The sequence below is a fragment of the Lissotriton helveticus genome, chromosome 3_1 (genome assembly GCF_964261635.1).
Source record: "Lissotriton helveticus chromosome 3_1, aLisHel1.1, whole genome shotgun sequence".
Taxonomy (NCBI): domain Eukaryota; kingdom Metazoa; phylum Chordata; class Amphibia; order Caudata; family Salamandridae; genus Lissotriton; species Lissotriton helveticus.
Genome location: NC_136061.1, coordinates 402,140,018 through 402,164,950, shown reverse-complemented (window position 1 = coordinate 402,164,950; position 24,933 = coordinate 402,140,018). Strand labels below are relative to the sequence as shown.

The following is a 24,933-nucleotide window of genomic DNA, read 5'->3' as shown; positions in this document are numbered from 1 at the left end:
CTGGACAGGTAGGAACTGTCTGAAATTAAGATTTTTCATACGACCTTGTATGTAGAATGAGCGCTTCTTCAAGGAAAAGTTCAAGCGCACTCGGGTCGTTGAGTAGGTCTCCCAGTGCTTTAGCGAATGCTGGAAATGTGAAGGAATAAATCCCAAACGTCGCCAAATGTTAGATCTTGTCTTCAATGAAAGGCGGAGAGAAGACTGGTGAAGAATGTAGGTTCTTTAATGTAGATCCTTCACAGCAAACACGAAGCACGTCAGCTAGTAACAGGAGTCAGGCAGTAACTGACAACAGATAGAACATCAAGCATAGAACCTTAAGAGGCATTCTAAACAATAGAGACAAGTTGAGAATAAAGATAGCCTAAAACTCCAAACCATAGATACCACAACTGCCTGTACAGCAATGAGGTGTGCCACAAACCCAGCCCAGACTAGGAGCCAGTCTGGTACATACATGAACCTACCCGGAGCCCTATACGATGCCACCATGAACGTCCTGGTAGGATGGGGCGGGTTTACACAGCCCACCCGAAGTCAGATCCACACCAGCCTCAGCTCACTGCGAGCCTGCCAACCCCACCACAAACTCATGAAGGACCACCAGGCAATGCCCGTTTCTGTCTGACTCCGATGCCACCTCTAAAGTGGGTGTTTCAAATCCGTTTCCGGGTCAGCTAAACTCATTCAGCTTTTTTGGCAGGTGGTTGCTCTTCCACCTATTCAGTGTGCCATATGGGTACTGCCTTCTTCTGCCTGCTCTCTGTACCAATAGGATATTGCTATTTTCCTCTAATCTGCTGTGGTACAAAGCACTGTCATTTTCTTCCAGCTGCACACTGCTGGTTACATACCCGGTGAGAAGCACCTGTGTATGTGTAGTCAGTTTTCACTAGCGCATTGCCGTCCCTGTTGTTTGCTGGGCACAGTATGTGCCTGTATGTTTCCTGTGCCAGCAGCGCATTGTTCGCTTATGGCACGTTCTAATTATCCATGTATTTTGAGACTATCAATAAAATATCCTTGTGCTTTCTGCACACACAGCTTTATCCGTTTTTTTTGTCAATTTCTTTTCTTAAGCGCCCATCCCAGGCCTTATTAGCATTAAAGTTCAATTGGTCACTAGGTCTTTTAACCTGTGGCCACCGCCCGGTCACTCCTGTTTCCCAAGAGAAAGATACCTGGTTTCATTTGCTAGAATCCCCAGCGAGGTATCCCGGCGGACGGACTCCTGCTTCGGGTCCAGGGGTGTCCCTGGCTGACCCTCTGACCTCGTGTTACAATTGTGTCTTGTGTTGTGTTCGTGTTGTATGTCGCTGAGCTTCCAGCACAGGAGCGGCCTTCCCTTTCTTCCCTGTAACTGATGCGGGCAGTGGAAGCCGAGCTCAGTTTACTCAGCTCTGGTTAGCAGGGGCCTGCACTGCGCATGCGTGGTGCTGCAGGCTCACTGGAGTGAACCTGCGGCTCAAGCTCAGCTCCAAGCCTGTCTGCGACCCTGTGCCCACCCCTCCTGCTCTGTGGACACTCCTTCCCATGCACGTTTATCCTATCGCTGCTACAAATAAAGCTCAGTTAAAGTTCTGCATTTATTGTCCAGCCTCAGCCCACCCCCCCCAGCCTACCGACCCCCCCCCCCCCTGCACACTCGCCTCCCCGCCTCGCGTGTCCAGCCTGTCCACGCTGTTCCTTCCTAAGGAATGTGCAGTTCCAATCAGGGGTTATCAATCTGATCCCGGGATTGGACTTCTATTCCACTGAGCAAATGTTAGAAGTACTGTACACTGTAATGTACTGGTATTTAATAAGTGCTCCCATATCCCACTGAGGCCCAAAGCACTCTGGGTCTGGAAAAATATGTGCTGTTTACGTCATAGTTGTACAGCCTTGGTTTCAGTGGTGCAGGAACTCTTCGCAGAGCTGGAATCAATGAGGTCAGAGTCATTATGAAAATCCAAGCGTCACACAAACAATAAGTGGAACAAATCAGCCATGCCAATACTCCAGGAGTGGTAATGGTGTAGTATGTAGATGGTGGTGCATTTTGGAGCATTGTCGTAAATATATTACGGAAACGGGGTGTGATAGAGCACTGTCATTTACAGGCAGCACTTTTCCCATTGAAATGGCCACTAAATTGGCACAGTCGTGCAGCTGTACTGATAAAACTATATAGCACACAAAAGTTAATATGTGGAATTAGGGTTTCAGACAATATTTATCATTTGCGCATCACTAGGTAAATTGTCTAGATTTTTGATCTAATTAAAATCTTTTTTTAATCAATTCAGAATTACAAAATATGTGCTCCAGGTGTACTTTCCTAGTAATTGCACAGATATTTTGAAATATTTATGCAGGTCATTTACCAATATCTAACATTTGTTTTGTTTAAAAATGACATCCTACAGCCTATCCTTTCACACTGTCTGTACCCCGGCAAGATTCTCACGTTTTGTTTACGAAAGCCTTTCAATTTTCAGAGAAAAAGTAAATCCCAATCTCCTTGGTAAAACAATCAGCAGTGATTTGACATAATACATAGCTTTACACATGACTTCGATATTTGAATGCACAGGAAATGAGTCAAGATAGAAACCCATCTATATTGCTCATTCACTTTTTCACCCGAGCATGGTTATTTTGGCAGTGCTACAGCACCCCACACATTCCTACTTCCAGCGACTCTGGTTGGTTTTAATGTGATTCAAGTGGCATGTTTTGCTGTTGTGTATGAGTTCTGGAGATGTGCTTTCACAGTGCATTATATTATGAGGGGAGGAGCAAAAATAGTGTGAGAGAAGGGATTGTGGCTTAGATATTCATACCAGATGTTTTTTAATGTTATTTTAGGGCACTACCAAGTTGCTATTGCTTTTATGAATTATCTGTGAGTATCCTAATTTTTAGGTCTCGTTTATCAGCACAAGCTGTCTGGTTGCAGTATATCTACTGTGTATTTGAAGCCCACCCACTGCTTACCATTTATTGGCCTTCTTATCACTCACGTTTGATTGGTTCTTACTCAATGGCTTGCCTTCGTACGTTTGTCCCTCCCCTGGAGCCATAGCCTATGTTCCATCCGCTTGATTGCCTGACTTCTAGCCTTCCACCACTCAAATTAAGGGACCTACTTTTTTCGTTCTGGTTAAGTATTTCCAGAGAGTGAGTGTTTTTTTCCAGCTCTCTCTCTTGTGTGCTTCTCCCTTGCCAAATCACAATATTTTCACCCTCGTAATGCTCTGTTCCTCATGCTCTGCTGGCTCTCCCACTTCATCGGCAGAGCTGCGGCGGCGGACGGCACCAGCGCGCCACATACAGTTAACGGTAAGTACAACTGCGCCCCCAAAGCAGGTGGTGGGGGGAGTAGTGTTAGGAGTTAACGTCATCTGCCTCTTTCATGTCATACATAGAGCTCCTGCCCATAATGCGCATAGACAACAGTGCTACCTCTTCCTCTCAAGGCAGAGCTCCCGCCCCCCTCAGCCACAAGCACAGCTCCCGCCCCATCAGCCGCAAGCAGAGCTCCTGCCCCCATCAGCTGCAGGCAGAGCTCCCGCCCCATCAGCCACAGGCAGAGGGTTCCCACCCCATCAGCCACAGGCAGAGCTCCCGTCCCCATCAGCCACAAGCAGAACTCTCGCCCCCATCAGCCGCAGGCAGAGCTCCCGCCCCCTCAGCCACAAGCAGAGCTCCCGCCCCCTCAGCCACAAGCAGAGCTCCCGCCCCATCAGCCACAAGCAGAGCTTCCGCCCCCATCAGCCGCAGGCAGAGCTTCCGCCCCCATCAGCCGCAGGCAGAGCTCCCGCCCCCATCAGCCGCAGGCAGAGCTCCCGCCCCCATCAGCCACAGGCAGAGGGTTCCCGCCCCATCAGCCACAGGCAGAGCTCCCGCCCCCATCAGCCACAAGCAGAACTCTCGCCCCCATCAGCCGCAGGCAGAGCTCCCGTCCCCTCAGCCACAGGCAGAGCTCCCGTCCCCTCAGCCACAGGCAGAGCTCCCGCCCTATCAGCCTCAGGCAGAGCTCCCGTCCCCTCAGCCGCAGGCAGAGCTCCCGCCCCCTCAGCCACAAGCAGAGCTCCCGCCCCCTCAGCCACAAGCAGAGCTCCCGTCCCCTCAGCCACAGGCAGAGCTCCCGCCCCATCAGCCACAGGCAGAGCTCCCGCCCCATCAGCCTCAGGCAGAGCTCCCGCCCCCATCAGCCGCAGGCAGAGCTCCCGCCCCCATCAGCCGCAGGCAGAGCTCCCGCCCCCATCAGCCGCAGGCAGAGCTCCCGCCCCCATCAGCCGCAGGCAGAGCTCCCGCCCCATCAGCCACAGGCAGAGAGTTCCTGCCCCATCAGCCACAGGCAGAGCTCCCGCCCCCATCAGCCGCGGGCAGAGCTCCAGCCGCAGGCAGAGCTCCCGCCTCCATCAGCCGCAGGCAGAGCTCCCGCCCCCATCAGCCGCAGGCAGAGCTCCCGCCCCCATCAGCCGCAGGCAGAGCTCCCGCCCCCATCAGCCGCAGGCAGAGCTCCCGCCCCCTCAGCCACAAGCAGAGCTCCTGCCCCCATCAGAAACTACCAGAAGCACAAACAATCTTCTGCTGAAGCCTCGAAGATTTCGGAAGGAAAAAAACCTATAAACGCTCCTTCTCAGGAATGGCGCCCAGGATCTGGAACTCACTCCCTCCTGAAACCAGGCTCATCTCCTCCAACAGACTTTTTAAGAAAGAAGTAAAAGCGATCCTCATGGCTAAATACACATGATCTGTTATTCTGTACTTCTCAAGAATCTGCCTGACCCCTTCGACTATTTGTATTACTTGTATTATCGACTTATTTGATTGTATATGTTCCCTCATTGTATATTTTTATATTGTTGACGCACCTGTCTGACTTTGCATACTGTACCTACACCACCTCAACTATTCCTACTCTTGTACTACTGATACACCTGTGTGACTATACACCCTGTACTCACCTACCTCAACTATGCCTACATTTATGCTATCTCCAAAAGCATTTAAGCACGCTTAAACAAGTATATGCTCCTTCTTTTTATACTTTTATATTATTGGCGCACCTGTTTGACTATGCACCTTGTACCTACACTACCTCAACTTTGACCTACCTCTTGTATTTTGACCTACCTATGTAACTATGCACCTTGTACCCAACTACCCCAACTATTACATTCTATTATTCTATCACCCCCTTGTCCTTGTAAAGCACTGATATCTGCAAAGATCTTGTTCGCGCTATATAAAACTTTCAAAATAAAATAAATATGAGGGGAGGAGCAAAAATAGTGTGAGAGAAGGGATTGTGGCTTAGATATTCATACCAGATGTTTTTTAATGTTATTTTAGGGCACTACCAAGTTGCTATTGTTTTTATGAATTATCTGTGAGTATCCTAATTTTTAGGTCTCGTTTATCAGCACAAGCTGTCTGGTTGCAGTATATCTACTGTGTATTTGAAGCCCACCCACTGCTTACCATTTATTGGCCTTCTTATCACTCACGTTTGATTGGTTCTTACTCAATGGCTTGCCTTCGTGTTCGTACGTTTGTCCCTCCCCTGGAGCATAGCCTATGTTCCATCCGCTTGATTGCCTGACTTCTAGCCTTCCACCACTCAAATTAAGGGACCTACTTTTTCGTTCTGGTTAAGTATTTCCAGAGAGTGAGTGTTTTTTTCCAGCTCTCTCTCTTGTGTGCGTCTCCCCTGCCAAATCACAATATTTTCACCCTCGTAATGCTCTGTTCCTCATGCTCTGCTGGCTCTCCCACTTGTGCCCCTTGCACCCCAAAACGCCTCTGCCTCAGGGATCCATGTTGAACTCTTCCTCGTGTGCTTGTCCCTCAACCCCATGTTACTCTCCATCATGTGCTGCTCTCGTCTGTTGCTCCCCCATCCTCTGTGTTGTTCTTTTCATCCTATGATTCTTCCAAACTCCCATGTTACTCTCTCCCTGGCGTGAGGCTTTTCCCCCCTCCTCCCCCACTCGCTCCTCCATTGCACCTTAACTGTGTTGTCCTTTTTTATTTTACACCTTTGCACTGAAATAACAAAACACTTTTAAATACTGTCCACCATCTTGAACGAGTATATTAAAAAAAGGAAAACTTCATCAGCATCATTCGGTAGGCACACGCATGCCTGGGGATGTAGGCTCACGTATACAAAATGACTACCACCTAAAGCAGCCATGCCTAGGCACTCTTTTTTTCTTTTTTCTTTTGCTGATGCTGTGTGATGAAGAGGCTGTATTTTGAACTGTGCCAAAAGTGAGGATCTCCTTTTCTGAGAAGCAGGATTGCAAGTGGTTCAGTGGCATTCAGTTGTCTATTGGCTGAAGGCATTGACATTACAGACTTCCAATCCAGGCCAGAAGGTTTTTCCAGTTTTAGTATGGTCTGCGAGTTGTTAGATTGGTTGTAGCAGGTAAGAATTAATTAATTGACAAACTCTGAGATTGTGGAACGATATACAATGAGGCACGTTTTGAGGGCCACCACCTGGTTATGGGATGTTAGTGAGCAGGAAGAAGGGATGGCGACAATCTCTCCAAGGTAAGATTTGAGCCAGTTAAGTGCAGTGCCTTGGATACCTATGTAATTGGTTGAGGAGCAGTAGCTGGTGATCAGCCATGTCAAAAAGAAATGCCAGGTCGAACGGGACATTGGTACCGACAGTGCTAGAGGTCAGCCCAGACTGCAATTAGTGCAGTTTCAGTTCTTCTTCTAGTTAGGAAACCTGTCTGTCGGTCTGAAGGAGGTTTTGTTCTATGAAGTTAGGGACCTGAGGCTTTGTTAATAAGCTTCCATGAGAAGGATCCATTTCAAACATGCCTGAAGCCTACAGGGTTCGACAGGCCAAGCCTTTGATTTAGGGTTAGCTTTATGTAGGATATTTTTAGCTAATTGTAGAATCCTGTGGTTTACAGTGATGTGTTCATGAACACTAGGGTGCATCACCTAAGAGGATGTTTTACAAATATTTTGGGGCATGAGGGCAAAGGACAGCAGGTGAGCCCGACATGAGGGTAGTCTTGATTAGTTCAGCAAAGTACTTTATGGAAAGCATGTTAAACTAACTTAGTTTTGGTAGTATAGTGGTGGAGGTAGAGTTGTCATGATTAGCAAGGGGTCTCGTTTCTAGTTGCTATCAGATGAAACTGTGTCTAAACATTTTTAGCTTTTGCAGTGAAGTAAGCCTCTAGCGAGTTTCAGAATTCCTTAGGGTAAGTGGTAGAGTTAAAGGTGCGGTATGGGCCAGTGAATTCAGAGATTAAGTGATGACTATTGTGCAAACTTTATGAGAATGTGCTCCATCATCTTACCACGGTTCACACACACATACACACAAAAAAAACACGAGGTAGGATTGGTTGGAGGGTGGTTGACAAGTGAGGAGCCTGTCCTACACACAGTCAACTTTGTAAGGGAGCATCAGGAGGGAGGGAATTAACATGGAAAACATTTTAACAAAGCATTTTCTTATCTTCTTGTAATTCCATATGCCCTTCAGCAGCATGGAGGGCCACGCATACAATTTAAATATGCCTTTGAGGGCCCTTAGCTAACAATACATTTTAATTGACAGCAACATGTATCACCTTTTTCCTGTGCCTACAGTACCCACAATCTACTGGTACGCATGCCTGGCAAAATAGAAATGGTTACACGGGGAACCGCTCTACGTAAAAGGCTCACCCAACACAGTCATCTATCTTCCAGGTACAAACCTGAATTTCTACATTCTGGCATAGGCTGAAACCCATCTCCTCATACCTGCCTGTGGGTGGGTCACCAACTAAGGGTAGAAACTGGCGGTGGGCTACACTTCCATATAGACTCTGGTCATCTTCGTTCTTTACCTTCTGTAAGACCTCCGGAGTGGAATGAGTGCACTATGAAAACATCAAATAGATATGAAAACAGCAGCCCACAAATGAAGTGTTAATGGGTTCGCTTCTAGTTGCTGCACTAACCTTTGATGGCTGGTACTGCTGAAGACAAAGACCCCTCAAGAAAGGTGCCACAGGAAAGGGGTAGAGTATAACGGTTTATTAAACAATAACATTTCAACAGTGTGGGACAGATAAATAAAATATGTATTCCAAACAAGGGTCAGAACTTTCCCGTCAGTACTCGAGCGTGGAAGGGGGCTGCACGCGTCATGGCCCTTCCGCGCATGTGCCCTAGAAGCATCTAATGAAGGTTTGTAGCTTGTGACCGTCTTACAGGGATAGCCAGCAAGCAAGGAAGCATACAGAATGTAGACCGGATTACAAACCAGCACAAGCTCCGTGAAGTGCTGGTAGACGTAAAGTTTCAAATTATGCCTGATGCACAATCAAGACCATGCTGCAGAAGAAAGCCACAGAGACAGAAGGGGCCATAGATTGGAATAGGGCTAGAGAAACAGGGAACGGCCATTCACTCCCTCAAACTCGAGCAGGCCGCTGATCAGCTTAATGGAGCCCATCTATAGACTGCCCTTATTTACTTTGTGTCAAGTCCACAATTTATTACCCTGTGACACCATTGCGCCGCCTACAGCTTTCCCCATTGATAGGTCTAGCTAAGGCCCACCTCAACTATGGCCGCCTCATTTTTTCCTGATGAAGGCCCTGTCTTATTTTGACCTAAAGTTTACAATGTTGATCTTAATGCACCTCTGCCATCAGTTTGATAAACTGTCTAAAATGTGGCTAAAACAATTGATGGTTGCCCTTGTAATCTATAGGGGCCACTAACTTGTTCTGCATTGTCTTTTCTCCCGCTTAGCACCGAATTGTTCCTAACTTGTAAACATGTACATGGCATGCTGTTTAATCTCACAGCATTTGAAAGTACATTGGTATATTCATCCACAATAGGTCTTCCTTTGTTTTTGTACCTAAACAAAGCATTTAAATGGCTATTCACTCATGCGTGCAGTAATAAATCTATGCAAAGATGGACACGAAAATATGACCACCGACATTTCCAAACAGAACATGATATTTTTATTGGGACTTTTGTGCACCTCAAAAGAGAAAGACATCCTTTGATATGGGTCTGGCCACTAATGAGTGTGGCTGTGTAGTGCACTTTCCACTGATGTGCCGGGCACGCTGCCCAGGGCGGAAGGAACACCGCACCTTCCGATAGCGATCTGCACAGGCAAGATATGGGACTCGTGGAAGTCTCCGCTCCGGGCAAATGGTACATTCCTTGCGATACACCTATCCAATTCAAGAGGGCGGCCGGGCGCGAGGCACACAGGACTCAACGAACGAGGCAATGGCTGAAGCAAAGCAGCTTACACACAGCTCTCCTGCCAAGGACGTGGCCTGTGTGGGAGAGCAAGCAAGAGAAAGAGGGAGCAAGAGCGAGAGAAAGACAGGCAGGGAGAAAGTCATAGAGAGGGCGGGACAGAGATAGAAAGAGTGGGAAGGGAACAGTAGGAAAGTAACAGAGAGTGGGAAGGGCGGAGTAACAGAGTAATAGAAAGACAATTGAAGTGGGAAGGGCAGAGCAGGAAAGTAGTTGAACAAGTGGGGAGGATGGATAAAGAAAGCCACAGAATGAGTGGAAAGAACGGAGTGACAGAGTAACAGAAAGAGTGGGAACGAGTTGTAACAAAAAGTGGTAGAAAGATTGGGAAGGACAGTAAGAAAAGAAATTGCAAGAGTGGTAAGGGCAGAGTAAGAAAAAGTAATGGCTGCCATGAAGACGTGAGCGTTTTTTGTAATTCTTACTTATTTTTTAGGCTCACAGCCTTCATGTTCATGACAACAGTAACCCGCTCACACCGCCGAGTGAAGTGTTGGCCGCTCGCCTCCATGGGAGAGTGCGCCTTTGTGAGAGGTTATGTGATTGCCTGCAGAGAAGAGTGATCAACGTAAAGAAAGCGTGGGAGGGAAAGCAAACCCATCCAAGAGAGTGCAGAAGAAAGCGCGCAAGAGCAACCGAGGCTTCCATACTTGGCAACAAAAGTGAGTGCTAGACTGTGAGTGTATGCTGCAGACCGAGCGAGAGTGATGGCGCAGACAGCCCGAGTATACTGCCAGTGCCACAGTTCTCAGAGAATCCGCGGTCACTCACAAGACAAACGAAACTACAGAGGGTCTAAGCAGAGTGTTTAACATCCCCCCATCATGGGAGGCGAGTGTGCATGTTTGAGAACAGTGGGGAAGCTAGTGTGATACCCAACGGTTAAAAAGTGAATACAAATAGAGAGAAAGATAAGAAAAAAAGAAATATATTTGTATTTTTACAGTCAATAAAACGGAAACTCTTTCCTCGCAGAAGTGCGTCTGACAATAAATGATGATTAGATTTCACAACGAAGCCCTGAAGACGACCCCTCCCCACCCCCTTCCAAACCTCTTCCCCTCTCCATTGAACCCCAAAATCCCTACCCGACAACTTGCTGGAAGGCTGCCAGCATGTGCAGATAAAGAATTTCCCTGAATTGTGGTCCTGAGAGTTTACAAAACTATTTGTTTTCCAAGAATGGACAACCACGGGCTGCATCAGACTGGTATACGAGGATCTGGGCCTTAGAGCCTTCAAGACCCTTAACAAGCATTTACAATGCAATGGTTTTGCCTTTGTTAAAGTTAGAGCTATTGGCATTGCTCTTGACACTCTGAAGCTCCACTCTGAAGCTCCACTCTGCACTCTGAAGCTCCACTCTGCACTCTGAAGCTCCACTCTGCACTCTGAAGCTCCACTCTGCACTCTGAAGCTGCACTCTGAAGCTCCACTCTGCACTCTGAAGCTCCACTCTGAAGCTGCACTCTGAAGCTCCACTCTGAAGCTCCACTCTGAAGCTCCACTCTGAAGCTCCACTCTGAAGCTCCACTCTGAAGCTCCACTCTGAAGCTCCACTCTGAAGCTCCACTCTGAAGCTCCACTCTGAAGCTCCACTCTGAAGCTCCACTCTGAAGCTCCACTCTGAAGCTCCACTCTGAAGCTCCACTCTGAAGCTCCACTCTGAAGCTCCACTCTGAAGCTCCACTCTGAAGCTCCACTCTGATGCTCCACTCTGATGCTCCACTCTGATGCTCCACTCTGATGCTCCACTCTGATGCTCCACTCTGATGCTCCACTCTGAAGCTCCACTCTGCACTCTGAAGCTCCACTCTGCACTCTGAAGCTCCACTCTGAAGCTCCACTCTGCACTCTGAAGCTCCACTCTGCACTCTGAAGCTCCACTCTGCACTCTGAAGCTCCACTCTGCACTCTGAAGCTCCACTCTGCACTCTGAAGCTCCACTCTGCACTCTGAAGCTCCACTCTGAAGCTCCACTCTGCACTCTGAAGCTCCACTCTGAATCTGCACTCTGAAGCTCCACTCTGCACTCTGAAGCTCCACTCTGAATCTGCACTCTGAAGCTCCACTCTGCACTCTGAAGCTCCACTCTGCACTCTGAAGCTCCACTCTGAATCTGCACTCTGATGCTCCACTCTGAATCTGCACTCTGAAGCTCCACTCTGCACTCTGAATCTGCACTCTGAAGCTCCACTCTGCACTCTGAATCTGCACTCTGAAGCTCCACTCTGCACTCTGAATCTGCACTCTGCAGCTCCACTCTGAATCTGCAGCTCCACTCTGAATCTGCAGCTCCACTCTGCACTCTGAAGCTCCACTCTGAATCTCCACTCTGAAGCTCCACTCTGAAGCTCCACTCTGAAGCTCCACTCTGAAGCTCCACTCTGAAGCTCCACTCTGAAGCTCCACTCTGAAGCTCCACTCTGAAGCTCCACTCTGAAGCTCCACTCTGAAGCTCCACTCTGAAGCTCCACTCTGAAGCTCCACTCTGAAGCTCCACTCTGAAGCTCCACTCTGAATCTGCACTCTGAAGCTCCACTCTGAAGCTCCACTCTGAAGCTCCACTCTGAAGCTCCACTCTGAAGCTCCACTCTGAAGCTCCACTCTGAAGCTACACTCTGAAGCTACACTCTGAAGCTACACTCTGAAGCTACACTCTGAAGCTCCACTCTGAAGCTCCACTCTGAAGCTCCACTCTGAAGCTCCACTCTGAAGCTCCACTCTGAATCTGCACTCTGAAGCTCCACTCTGAATCTGCACTCTGAAGCTCCACTCTGCACTCTGAAGCTCCACTCTGCACTCTGAAGCTCCACTCTGCACTCTGAAGCTCCACTCTGAAGCTCCACTCTGAAGCTCCACTCTGAAGCTCCACTCTGAAGCTCCACTCTGAAGCTCCACTCTGAAGCTCCACTCTGAAGCTCCACTCTGAAGCTCCACTCTGCACTCTGAAGCTCCACTCTGAAGCTCCACTCTGCACTCTGAAGCTCCACTCTGCACTCTGAAGCTCCACTCTGAAGCTCCACTCTGCACTCTGAAGCTCCACTCTGCACTCTGAAGCTCCACTCTGAAGCTCCACTCTGCACTCTGAAGCTCCACTCTGAATCTGCACTCTGAAGCTCCACTCTGCACTCTGAAGCTCCACTCTGAATCTGCACTCTGAAGCTCCACTCTGCACTCTGAAGCTCCACTCTGAATCTGCACTCTGAAGCTCCACTCTGCACTCTGAAGCTCCACTCTGAATCTGCACTCTGAAGCTCCACTCTGCACTCTGAAGCTCCACTCTGAAGCTGCACTCTGAAGCTCCACTCTGAATCTGCACTCTGAAGCTCCACTCTGCACTCTGAAGCTCCACTCTGAAGCTCCACTCTGAAGCTCCACTCTGAAGCTCCACTCTGAAGCTCCACTCTGAAGCTCCACTCTGAAGCTCCACTCTGAAGCTCCACTCTGAAGCTCCACTCTGAAGCTCCACTCTGAAGCTCCACTCTGAAGCTCCACTCTGAAGCTCCACTCTGCACTCTGAAGCTCCACTCTGCACTCTGAAGCTCCACTCTGCACTCTGAAGCTCCACTCTGAATCTGCACTCTGAAGCTCCACTCTGCACTCTGAATCTGCACTCTGAAGCTCCACTCTGCACTCTGAAGCTGCACTCTGAAGCTGCACTCTGAAGCTGCACTCTGAAGCTCCACTCTGAAGCTGCACTCTGAAGCTCCACTCTGAAGCTCCACTCTGAAGCTCCACTCTGAAGCTCCACTCTGAAGCTCCACTCTGAAGCTCCACTCTGAAGCTCCACTCTGAAGCTCCACTCTGCACTCTGAAGCTCCACTCTGAATCTGCACTCTGAAGCTCCACTCTGCACTCTGAAGCTCCACTCTGCACTCTGAAGCTCCACTCTCCACTCTGAAGCTCCACTCTGAAGCTCCACTCTGAAGCTCCACTCTCCACTCTGAAGCTCCACTCTCCACTCTGAAGCTCCACTCTGAAGCTCCACTCTGAAGCTCCACTCTGAAGCTCCACTCTGAAGCTCCACTCTGAAGCTCCACTCTGAAGCTCCACTCTGAAGCTCCACTCTGAAGCTCCACTCTGCACTCTGAAGCTCCACTCTGAAGCTCCACTCTGCACTCTGAAGCTCCACTCTGCACTCTGAAGCTCCACTCTGAAGCTCCACTCTGCACTCTGAAGCTCCACTCTGAATCTGCACTCTGAAGCTCCACTCTGCACTCTGAAGCTCCACTCTGAATCTGCACTCTGAAGCTCCACTCTGCACTCTGAAGCTCCACTCTGAATCTGCACTCTGAAGCTCCACTCTGCACTCTGAAGCTCCACTCTGAAGCTGCACTCTGAAGCTCCACTCTGAAGCTCCACTCTGAAGCTGCACTCTGAAGCTGCACTCTGAAGCTCCACTCTGAAGCTCCACTCTGAAGCTCCACTCTGAAGCTCCACTCTGAAGCTCCACTCTGAAGCTCCACTCTGAAGCTCCACTCTGAAGCTCCACTCTGAAGCTCCACTCTGCACTCTGAAGCTCCACTCTGAATCTGCACTCTGAAGCTCCACTCTGCACTCTGAAGCTCCACTCTGAATCTGCACTCTGAAGCTCCACTCTGCACTCTGAAGCTCCACTCTGAATCTGCACTCTGAAGCTCCACTCTGAATCTGCACTCTGAAGCTCCACTCTGCACTCTGAAGCTCCACTCTGAATCTGCACTCTGAAGCTCCACTCTGCACTCTGAAGCTCCACTCTGAAGCTCCACTCTGCACTCTGAAGCTCCACTCTGAAGCTCCACTCTGAAGCTCCACTCTGAAGCTCCACTCTGAAGCTCCACTCTGAAGCTCCACTCTGAAGCTCCACTCTGAAGCTCCACTCTGCACTCTGAAGCTCCACTGAAGCTCCACACCGCGCAGGGCAGCTCTGGATGCTGATGCGAGAGGCCAGCTGGGAGGCGCGCTGCTCGTCTTCCTGCTCGTGCTGACTCGGAGAGAAAACTTGTTTTCATTGGGAGAGCGGCCTTCAAAGACCCGGTCACTGCGCCTCTCCGAGTGTTTAGCTTGGGATAAAATGGGCGCAGTGTTGTGGTGATGACAGTAGAGCAAGGGAGGTGCCGGCAATGCCGGACCAGACTCGGGGGCGTTCCCGGCGTCGCGTGACGTCGGCAAAAGGCAAAGAATGTCAGGAACGCCCCCGTGTCTGGTCCGGCATTGACGGACAGGCCCCTCGTCCAATGGCAAGGCTCCGTTTACGGAGCCAGCCAATCAATGACGAGGGCCGACCCAAAGCACCCTACAGTTCTCAACAGGATTTCGCCTGCGCGAAAAGCTGCGCAGAGCGCAGCTTTCGCTAGGCAAAACCTAAAAAGGAGGTCAGCCTCACAGAAACCGAATGGCATCACTTCACAGCTACAACACTGGGCTGTGCATTTACTAGCTAGTAGAAGCCCAACTAAGTTAGATGTGGGCTTGCTTCCAAAGAGTGGGAAATAAAAAATACAGTTGAAATCTAAAAATCTTCACGACTCGCAGACACATCAAAACTCCTCTAGACAAACAAGCATTGGCAAAGCCAGTGAGTCTGGCTTTGGCTGCAAGCCTTCTTGCGTAGGCAATACTTGTTTTGTCATGATTTTCGTAAAACTTTATGGTTGGACAAGGTGTCAGGCCCTAATCAATCAAAAAAAAAAAAAAAACATCGCTAACAGCAAAAGCAAAAATATTTTTGGCCCTCAAAAAGCACACCTTGTCATAGTAGTCCCTGGCACAGAAGACATTAACTTTGTGGGCGGATATTATCCTGGTGAAAGAGCAGAATGCTATCACTCACAAGAGTTAGCCAATGGCTGAACTGGGCCAACCCAGTAAGTACCTCATTCTAGATGCTGTAGTGGGCGTTAAGAAACATGTGAATGACAATAACACACCAATGTATAACGAGGGCTGAAAGCACCCTACAAATAAGTATATTATACACATAATCTTAGTAAACTCCGAAGATCATGTCTAACGCCTGCCCTAAAAAGGTAGGAAGATGAACTGGGAGAAAAACAAATAAAGAACGTGTGGATATTTATACACAAGCCCAGATATCAGCAAGAAGCGTGACTTGGAAAAAAGCAGTGGCCCAACCATCTAGACAACAGTACCACATCACAGTCAAACGACATGAATGGGATGTCAGGAAATCGCAAACCTGCTGGTGGGTTTGTGGGAGGAAAGTCACTCGGATACAACTACAATGGCACTGTCCTAAGCTATAAGCGGTTAGGGAGAGAAGTACAGGATGCAAAAGACATAATGTTCCAGACACCGATCCCCAAGCTCCCTGCCTACACGGTAAGAGCATTCTTAAACACACAAACTTATCAATTATTCTCTACAATGACAGATGACCATAGACCTTTTTGAACAAGTCAGCCTGGCATGGCCCTCTGGGGGAAAATCAGAATCCTGGAGGTACAGGAATGAAACCACCACATGTGGGATATGCGAGGCCTAGAAAAAAATGCTAACATAATTGGAGAGGAAAGTAGACATGTATAGAAATTACTATTTTGAATAATGCTTGGGTTGACTTTAGGAGTTACTCAATTGACTGAGTCCAATGGTAAAAGAAGTCACGTTATAAGACTTACATAAGTACTTGTAAGGAGATACCACAAGTAGAAACCCAATAACCATCAGAATGGTGGTGGTGTGACATATTCCCAAAAGGCACTATTAAGTGACATATTCCTAATGTCCCAGTGCTGGGGTGCATTTTTCAGTGATCTGCTTCATGCACCCTGGCTCAACAAGAATCTCAAGCTGCTCAAAACCAAGAATCATCAGGTCAGGGGCAGAGAAATTAAAAGAAACGCACTGGATTATTTATAAGGAGACAGTTGCCATCACCATATTGCTCTCTCGGCTGAAAAGCAATTACTCTCCTAGTCAAAAACTTTCAGACTAGACAAACACTAATGGTGCTTTCCAAACAATAAATCAATCGATGGTCTCGGAAAATCTACTTCAAAGACACAATACAGCCACAGAGCTTTTAATAACCTGGCAAGCTTCCACCGAGAGGAGATAAAAACCATCAGGGATAGCAACTTGTGCCTACAACCTGCATCGCCCCATCACGTCCACCATTCAAGTGCAGAAATTAAGAACAGAAAGCTCAAATTCTGGGTCTCTGGATAGTTCACAGACTTGAAGCTCAGACCCTCAGATCAGAACTTTAATGAAAATCATTTTTTTCAATAAGCCAGCTCATCCCATGTTCTTCTAGGTTTCCCATTTCCCTCACAGAGTTCAAGCAAATGTAGTCTTAGCCGCATGTGACTGAGCAATTAGCGCACACCATGCCCTGCTGCCTTAATTATTGATTCATTTCCAGCAGAGGCTTCCAGTGCCTTGAATGGTTAAATGATCTTTCGTCAGCCTCAAGATCAGCCTACTGTCAAGATGAAAATCAAATGGTCAAGGAAACCATCCACAACAGTGACCCCGCCATAAAAAAAGACCACTGTTTAGTAGCCAAGGAGGTCACCACAGTTGGCCCCTCTTAGACAAGCTGTGTACCTACGTGTATAAAGACCCTGGAGGGATGTACACATACATAGGCCATGGGTGGAGCTAAATTTGCTTCTGAGAAGAATTGATGAACTCAGTGCTTTCAGACGTGCTTTAGAAACTCACCGGTCTCCCTCTAATATATCATCCTCTCAGTCCTGTGTCGAAAAGCTACCTCTGTGGAAGAATTTGTGCTTTCTAAATAAATCAATACATAAAATGATCAGACAAAGTATAAAACCCTTGGAGTAGGCTGAGCTAGTAGGCTGGCGGCTATGCCTTTTAAGGACCACCACCCCTTTGCTCTACAGTCTGCTCCAAATGCAGAATCCATGCTCAGTCGACAATCCTTTGCCAGCTTTGAGGGTCATTCATTACTGCAGAAAAAAGTAGAGCTGCACCAACATATTCAGTAGAACAACAGGCCTAAGGAATATCCGCACCCGGATTGGCAAACACTAATGGCGGAGTGGTTTAAAAAGGCAATCTGGACCTCGCTATATTGGGTTACTTCTGAACCGTCGCTAATCTGCAAAAGCTGGTCTTTTTGCACTTAATGTTGCATTCTTGTGTTCCTGCAGATGAAATAGAAGGCATTTGTACAGCATCTTTAGAGTGAACAAGAGTGAGGTGTTAATACCAAGAGCCAATGATACTCATATTATCGTTTAAAAGGACAGACCTGGGCGTTTATTTCAAACTGTGAACCTACGTGTAAAGCTCTGCAGTCGACAGACCACCCCAACTTCTCTTACCAAAGGGAGGGACCTGATTCAACTCCCTACTAAAAATGCACTGAGGCAAAATATTTTTTAAGAATCCTACGAATGTTGCAGGACACACCCCAAGACAGAACAAAGCTGCTTCAGAGAAACCTCTGTGGGCGCGTCAGCACTGGGACACCAGTTCAAGGTGCAAATAAAAATTTAAGTGCATTGTAAGACAGCTGTGGAGGGCCCTGGTGCGACAGCGGTGCCTGCTACATGACAGCTGTTCAGGGCCCTAGTGTGACAGTGGTGCCTGCTACATGACAGCTGTGGAGGGCCCTAGTGCGACAGCGGTGCCTGCTACATGACAGCTGTTCAGGGCCCATTGTGTGACAGTGGTGCCTGCTACATGACAGCTGTGGAGGGCCCTAGTGCGACAGCGGTGCCTGCTACAGGACAGCTGTGGAGGGCCCTGGTGTGACAGCGGTGCTTGGTACATGACAGCTGTGGAGGGCCCTGGTGCGACAGCGGTGCCTGCTACATGACAGCTGTGGAGGGCCCGGGTGCGACAGCGGTGCCTGCTACATGACAGCTGTGGAGGGCCCTGGTGCGACAGCGGTGCCTGCTACATGACAGCTGTTCAGGGCCCTAGGGCAACAGCGGTGCCTGCTACATGACAGATGTGGAGGGCCAGAGTGTGACAACGGTGCCTGCTACACGACAGCTATTCAGGGCCCTGGGGCGACAGCGGTGCCTGCTACATGGCAGCTGTGGAGGGCCCCGAGTGCGACAGAGGTGCCTGCTACATGACAGCTGTGGAGGGCCCTAGTGTGACAGCAGTGTCTGCGACACAACAGCTGTGGAGGGCCCGAGTGCGACAGCGGTGCCTGCTACATGACAGCTGTGGAGGGCCCTAGTGCGACACCGGTGCCTGCTACATGACAGCTCTGGACGGCGCTAGTGAAACGTGGAGGGCCCTAGGGTGACAGTGGTGCCTGCTACACGACAGCTGTTCAGGGTCCTAGCGCGACAGTGGTGCCTGCTATATGACAGCTGTGGAGGGCCTGAGTGCGACAGCAGTGCCTGCTACATGACAGCTGTGGAGGGCCCTAGGGTGACAGTGGTGCCTGCGACACGACAGCTGTGGAGGGCCTAGGGTGACAGTGGTGCCTGCGACACGACAGCTGTGGAGGGCCCTAGTGTGACAGCAGTGCCTGCTACACGACAGCTGTGGAGGGCCCTAGGGTGACAGCAGTGCCTGCTACACGACAGCTGTGGAGGGCCCTAGGGTGACAGTGGTGCCTGCGACACGCCAGCTGTGGAGGGCCCGAGTGCCACAGCGGTGCCTGCTACACGACAGCTGTGGAGGGCCCGAGTGCCACAGCGGTGCCTGCTACACGACAGCTGTGGAGGGCCCTAGGGTGACAGCAGTGCCTGCTACACGACAGCTGTTCAGGGCCCTAGTGTGACAGCAGTGCCTGCGACAACAGCTGTTCAGGGCCCTAGGGTGACAGCGGTATCTGCTACACGACAGCTGTTCAGGGCCCTAGTGTGACAGCGGTGCCTGCTACACGACAGCTGTTCAGGGCTCTAGTGTGACAGCGGTGCCTGCTACATGACAGCTGTGGAGGGCCCTAGGGTGACAGTGGTGCCTGCTACACAACAGCTGTGGACGGCACTAGTGCAACAGCGGTGCCTGCTACACAACAGCTGTGGACGGCGCTAGTGCAACAGCGGTGCCTACGACATGCCAGCTGTGGAGGGCCCTAGTGCGACAGCGGTGCCTGCTACATGACAGCTGTGGACGGCGCTAGTGCAACAGCGGTGCCTACGACATGCCAGCTGTGGAGGGCCCTAGTGTGACGACAGCAGTGCCTGCGACAACAGCTGTGGAGGGCCCTAGTGTGACGACAGCAGTGCCTGCGACACAACAGCTGTGGAGGGCCCTAGTGCGACAGCGGTGCCTGTTACATGTCAGAGCCCTACGAATGATAAGACCCTGAAATATACGTGCAGTGCGAGCAATCCAGGCATCACTCCGAACTGGGACATCAGATCATCATTCAAGGCAGGGTTGAGGCACCTTGTGCGTGAGACCTTTGAGGGTGACTGTGTGGGATACCTAGTCCTGTGGCAGGTCAAAAAGATGTGCACAATGAGTGCTTTGATAATGTCTCAGTAGTGGAATCATGATGCACAGCGCGGGTCAAGATGGAGGTGTATCTCGAGAGCACTGCCCATGTCACAGTACTGGACAGCAGTGCAAGGCGCAGGTCACAGAGAGGTGTGTGTGTGAGCCTTCGTGGCCCAGTAGCGGAATACCTGTGTATGTCGCTGGTTAGAATAAATGCGCATTTTTAGAGCTCCGAGAGTGTCTGTGTAGTGTTTGGTTATTGGATGATGCAACATAAAAATAGAGACATTATGAATTTGTCACATGGATTTGTAGTCTGTCATATGTAATGCATATATAACATTGTTTTCTTTTATAGAGAGAAAATGCACAGCCCCAAGTTCACTGTTCTTTGCAAACACATGTGATGATCTGAATTGGTCATTACTCACGTTGCCGTGTACACTGTTCTGAACAGCTACCCTGCTACCACTGGCACCACTAACCCACTCATCCACTGTTTTACCACAGACAGTCCAACTTGTATGTTAATTTGTGGTTGAAAAGGTTGTATTTCTTGTTAGGAAATCTCAGAACGACGTTCACCCAGCCTCAGCGACCCAGGGCCTGAATCACAGCAGGCTTGCAAAGTATTATGCGTGACTTGAAATCTCCGATACCTCATTTATTTTTTGGTGTTAATTTGCCTCACTTGACACAACTCACCATCTACTGCATGATTTGCTGATTAAAAAAACAACAATTTACTTCCAGGGCAAAAAGATTATAATTTATAAAACATATCTGCATACACAATGCAAAAGGCACCTGACAAAATGTAACGAGCCATGTTTAAACTGTTGATTTCTGTGCTCAGGCATTAAAGAGGTGGCATCTTGTCCAATTGGGATGTTCCCGCCCAAATTAGGTAGCTGGGGAAGGGCTTTTGACTGTAGCAGTTAACAAAAACCTAAAGTACTTAAATGATATTCAGACCTGGGGAAATGCACATTCCTGCATCCTCATGGAAATGTTTTATTTCACTGATAATACAAATTCATGTTAACATAAAAGAACCGTTGTCAAAGCAACAGCTGTTTCAAAGGGGCATCCAGGATTCATAACTATCCCAAACATGATGCATCTTTCTAGGGACCATATTGTGACCCATAAAGTTTATCCTAATGAAACACAAATGTATTAAACAAGCAATGTACTGTAGGGCTGGTCCTTAATGGAAAGAAGTGTTTCCATAGAACATACATTATTACACTGTGTTAACCTTAAACCTTAGACAATGTATGTTGTACACCATCTTTTACTCTGTAAGATAAAACGACCAAGTTTATAAAATGCCATTCCTGTGCTTCCATGCTAAACAAGGACATCAAAAACAAGGTGATGGGATGCTTAAATTAATCTCAGCCACTGAATTAATCTCTCAGCGCCGCATCCCAATCCATCGTTTTTTTGCCCACCATGCCACTTCAGTTTGGACCGAAACATATGCACATTAGTCTTGGCCCTGCTCCAATGTTCCCTAATAAGGCCAACATCGGTCCTGGGTTGCTTGTGCTCCAGTTCAGTGAGGAACTGGCCTGACTGTTTGGCTGGACTTTTCCCACTAGAGCTGGGTCTAGACTGATTTGCACATGGCAACGTCCAAACTGAGGTGACATGGGGTACAAAATAACAATGGACTGGGATGTGGTTCAGTAATTACCAGTGGCTGAGATTAATTCAGGCATTCCATCCATCACTTTTTTTTATACTTCCATTCAAAATAAATGACGAATTAATGGTAAACACAATTTTAACTAGGATCTGGTGAACATGTAAAACTTTTTTCTCCTATACTTTGATTTATTAGAACGTATAATTCTTTCTCGGGGCCCTTATTATACAAATGCAGGCTAACATGCCAGGCAGCAATGGCACAGAATGTGCCTCACAAGTTGCTGCTAATCACACTGTCAAATAATTAGCTCTGCTACCACATAATTTGCCATTCCTTGACGCAAAATTAAGAGGACAATACCAACTCAGTCCTCCACTACCTCATAATCACAGTGTAGCTTCGCAGAATAAGCTGAAACGCGGAGCAAGCGTAATTTATCCCCTTAAATGTCATTTCCACCTTAAGGTTTGCCACCAGATTTACGACAGATACATTGTAGCATAACAATTGAAAGGCGGAGAATCCTCTGGTGTAAATTACCTTCTATTCTATCACTCTCTAAACCAGGCCCCAACATTCAGCCATGATCCCACCTGCTTCCTCGTCTATCTAGTCTAAGCCTCGCAGTATCCGCTAGGGTAAGTCTCACCCTTATATCAGTGTTACCTCTTGTCAAACAATGAATCGACCCCTCTTACCCATGACCCTTTCAGCAGTCTTTGAAGAGTTAATTCGTACCCACTCACTCCAACCAGCTGTACCCTGTTTTTTGCAGCTAGATTCACCTTCTGGGACTTAAAAACAGAAAACTGTTCGCACAGACAACGCAGACTTGTTCTTGTAGCGCTTTGACCACTGTTAAACTAGAGGCCCGGGCATAGAGGTAGTTTGGTTTGCAAAGTAGCATATGTGCACAACGATCTGCCTAGCTCAACACTGACGAGGCAGTAACGCTCAAGACGGAATGGCACAGGTAAAAGGCAATAGGTGAAACTAGTACAATATGACCTGAAGTAAGAGGGAAAACCCTTCTTCACGCTCTCTGCTGGAACTGCCCAAGTGCCGCGCACCTGCGTCATTGCACAACTTCAAACAACACAGAGGAAACGAGTGAATGACGGCAGTTAAAGTTCGATATTTAGTGTGGGGGGGAGGGGCATTGTTCCAGTGGAGTTTGTTTAGTTATACAGATCTAGCCCTATAAAAATAGTAGAAAAGCGCCGGATGGGAGGCATGGTATTGGGCTCGTCTGAGTCATTCTTCACTGAGGGGCATGTCCTATAGGGGTCACTGACCCAAGGGGCTGTTTGTTAGTTGAGGCTCTTTTCTGTGGCTAATCAGTGGTGGGTAGCCAGTGTTCAGTGTTGCCCATTCGGTAGGAAGTAATGAACAGTGGGGTTAAAGCGCTTTAAAGGCAGGGAGCGCTACATAATATATTAAGGCGAAGCACTGTAGAGAAGCCCTTCTAAACAGCACTATTTGCCAAAAGGAAGAGTTGACAGCGGAAGGTGCATTAACCATGGAAGGCGGTTATTGGGGGGGTTCTCTCGGAGGTGGGGTGCTCTCGGGGTGGGAGTGTTTCACATTGGGTGGAGGTCTCAAATCCGGGGGGGATTCTGCTGGGTATCATTTAGTATTTAGGGGGGGTAGAAGGCAGTCGCTGCATGGATACCAACGTACTGTGAAGCAGGGGACATTCGATACAGAAACGCGTTTTGCACAAGGCAAGTGAAACATCTCATCAAAATGACAGCATTTAACAAGTGGAACATGCATGACAACTGTGTACAGAAAGCGCGGGGACAGGGCTCGTGCGGCGAGGCTATTCACTATAGCTAATCACGAGGGGCTCCTCTCTGAGGGCACTATGCTCCACGGGGTCCCCCCTGTTAGGCAAATGACGCGCGGCTATTCTTTCTTCACTCTCTCCTCCCAGGGGGGTATTCACTCTCAGGGTCTGTTCTCTGTGGGAGGTTGAGTGACTGACGGGGCGCTCTGAGGAGTGCTCGGCCACGGACCCCATACATGGGTGCCAGCCCTCACCCACGTTCACCCACCCCGCAATACTTCCCATTCTCAGCCCCCGGCACTGACCTGCCCTCCTGACTCCACTCTTCTCTGCCGCCGGCACTCTGGGCCCCTCCCTCTGCACGGCGCATGCGCGAGGGGCGGGGCTCAGACCGGAACTCAACGCGACTCTGACAGTCCCGCCCGGGACAGAGGGGGCGACCCGCAGGCGCTGCCTGGAGGCTGCCTGACCTGAGGCGCGGGGGCAGCGCTCTGTTCCAGCTTGGAAAGTTTCACTGGGAAGTGTTCTATTAAATGATCATTTTAGATGCTCGCAGACTAGAACAGTTTTTATACTAGAAAGAAAATCCGAACTGTCGTACGAGCAAGCCTTGAGAACCACACAACGAGGTTTCAATTAGAACCCCAAAATCACTGGGCAGACCAACACCGGAGGAAGGGTAGAGTGGAATGTAACTAATCACCCACACTGTGCCCTCTCCCCCCCACCCCTTCAGTGACTCATCATACAAAATGGTGAGAGAGAGGAGAAATACCTGGTCATGCCCTCATTGATCAAAAGTCAATACACATAGATAGATGGCCAGGTAGGAATTATCATTTGGTAATCCCATTGAAAAATCAAGAAGATTTTGGAGTAATCGGTTCACCCACAATTTATTGTGAAATGCTTCATCATTGGCGAGTATCCACGCCACCGTAGGTAAATACCACATTGGCGAACTCAACCTTTTCTAGCATTTCTTAGATAAATTATAACTGGATTACAGCAGGGATCCAGAACAAAGTACACATTTCTTCGAGTATACTTCATTGTTCTGTGCCTGTTAAAAAAACGTACTGGATATATGATTAGAAATGATGACTCATTCACCCATTGGATAGTGCCAAATATTCCAGCCTTCCTTAAATGCCCATACGTATCTTTGGCCTTCGTTTGGGCAATTATAATCCCTGCCCAACTAGACATTCATGCCATGGAAAATGGAAATGAGGCCTAACAATCTCACGTATTTGTAGTCTCATCATAAAGAGGTCACCTCTAGTGCAATTAACAAAGGACAAATATATGGGATTGAGAAGGTTATTCTACTGCTCATGCATTGCCAACCAGATTGAATCAAACAGCATCTACATATGTTGGGTGAGGGACCAATATATGTGAACTTATATAGTTTGATGGTTCCCCTATATTTTTCCTTTGTTAATTTCACTACAGGTTACTGCTTTAAGAAGAGACTACTGAGGACGCTACAGTTATGGACGGTTCTGCGCTGTTACAAGGAGTTTATCAGATCGCCAACGTAATTGGAGCTTACCAGACCTCCTCCATTGGTGAACTTACAATTCCTCTTGTTTCTTCATTTTGTTCATACCAGCCTGGTAATGGTAAATCACACTTTGATTTTAAACAACTAGGACCTTACATCACTACCCTTAGTCAAATATATCAATGGTTGTTTATAGGACAGTGGAGAGACTTGGAGCAGTTTCCACTTATTTTTCAACAGTATTACTTTTCGTCTCGGAGTCCTAAGGGACTAAATCCGAGTCGC

The 24,933-nt window shown here is 48.5% G+C and overlaps 1 protein-coding gene across 1 annotated transcript in view; it reads right to left on the bottom strand.

The window, feature by feature from the left end:
* MYO1C (myosin IC) overlaps positions 1 to 23,552 on the bottom strand; it is a 457,043-nt gene extending 433,491 nt beyond the window's left edge. Inside the window, exon 1 of the mRNA XM_078680174.1 lies at positions 23,444 to 23,552. The gene's annotated coding sequence lies outside the window, so the exon portion shown is untranslated. The remainder of the gene's footprint in view (positions 1 to 23,443) is intronic.
* Between the last annotated feature and the right edge of the window lie 1,381 nt (positions 23,553 to 24,933).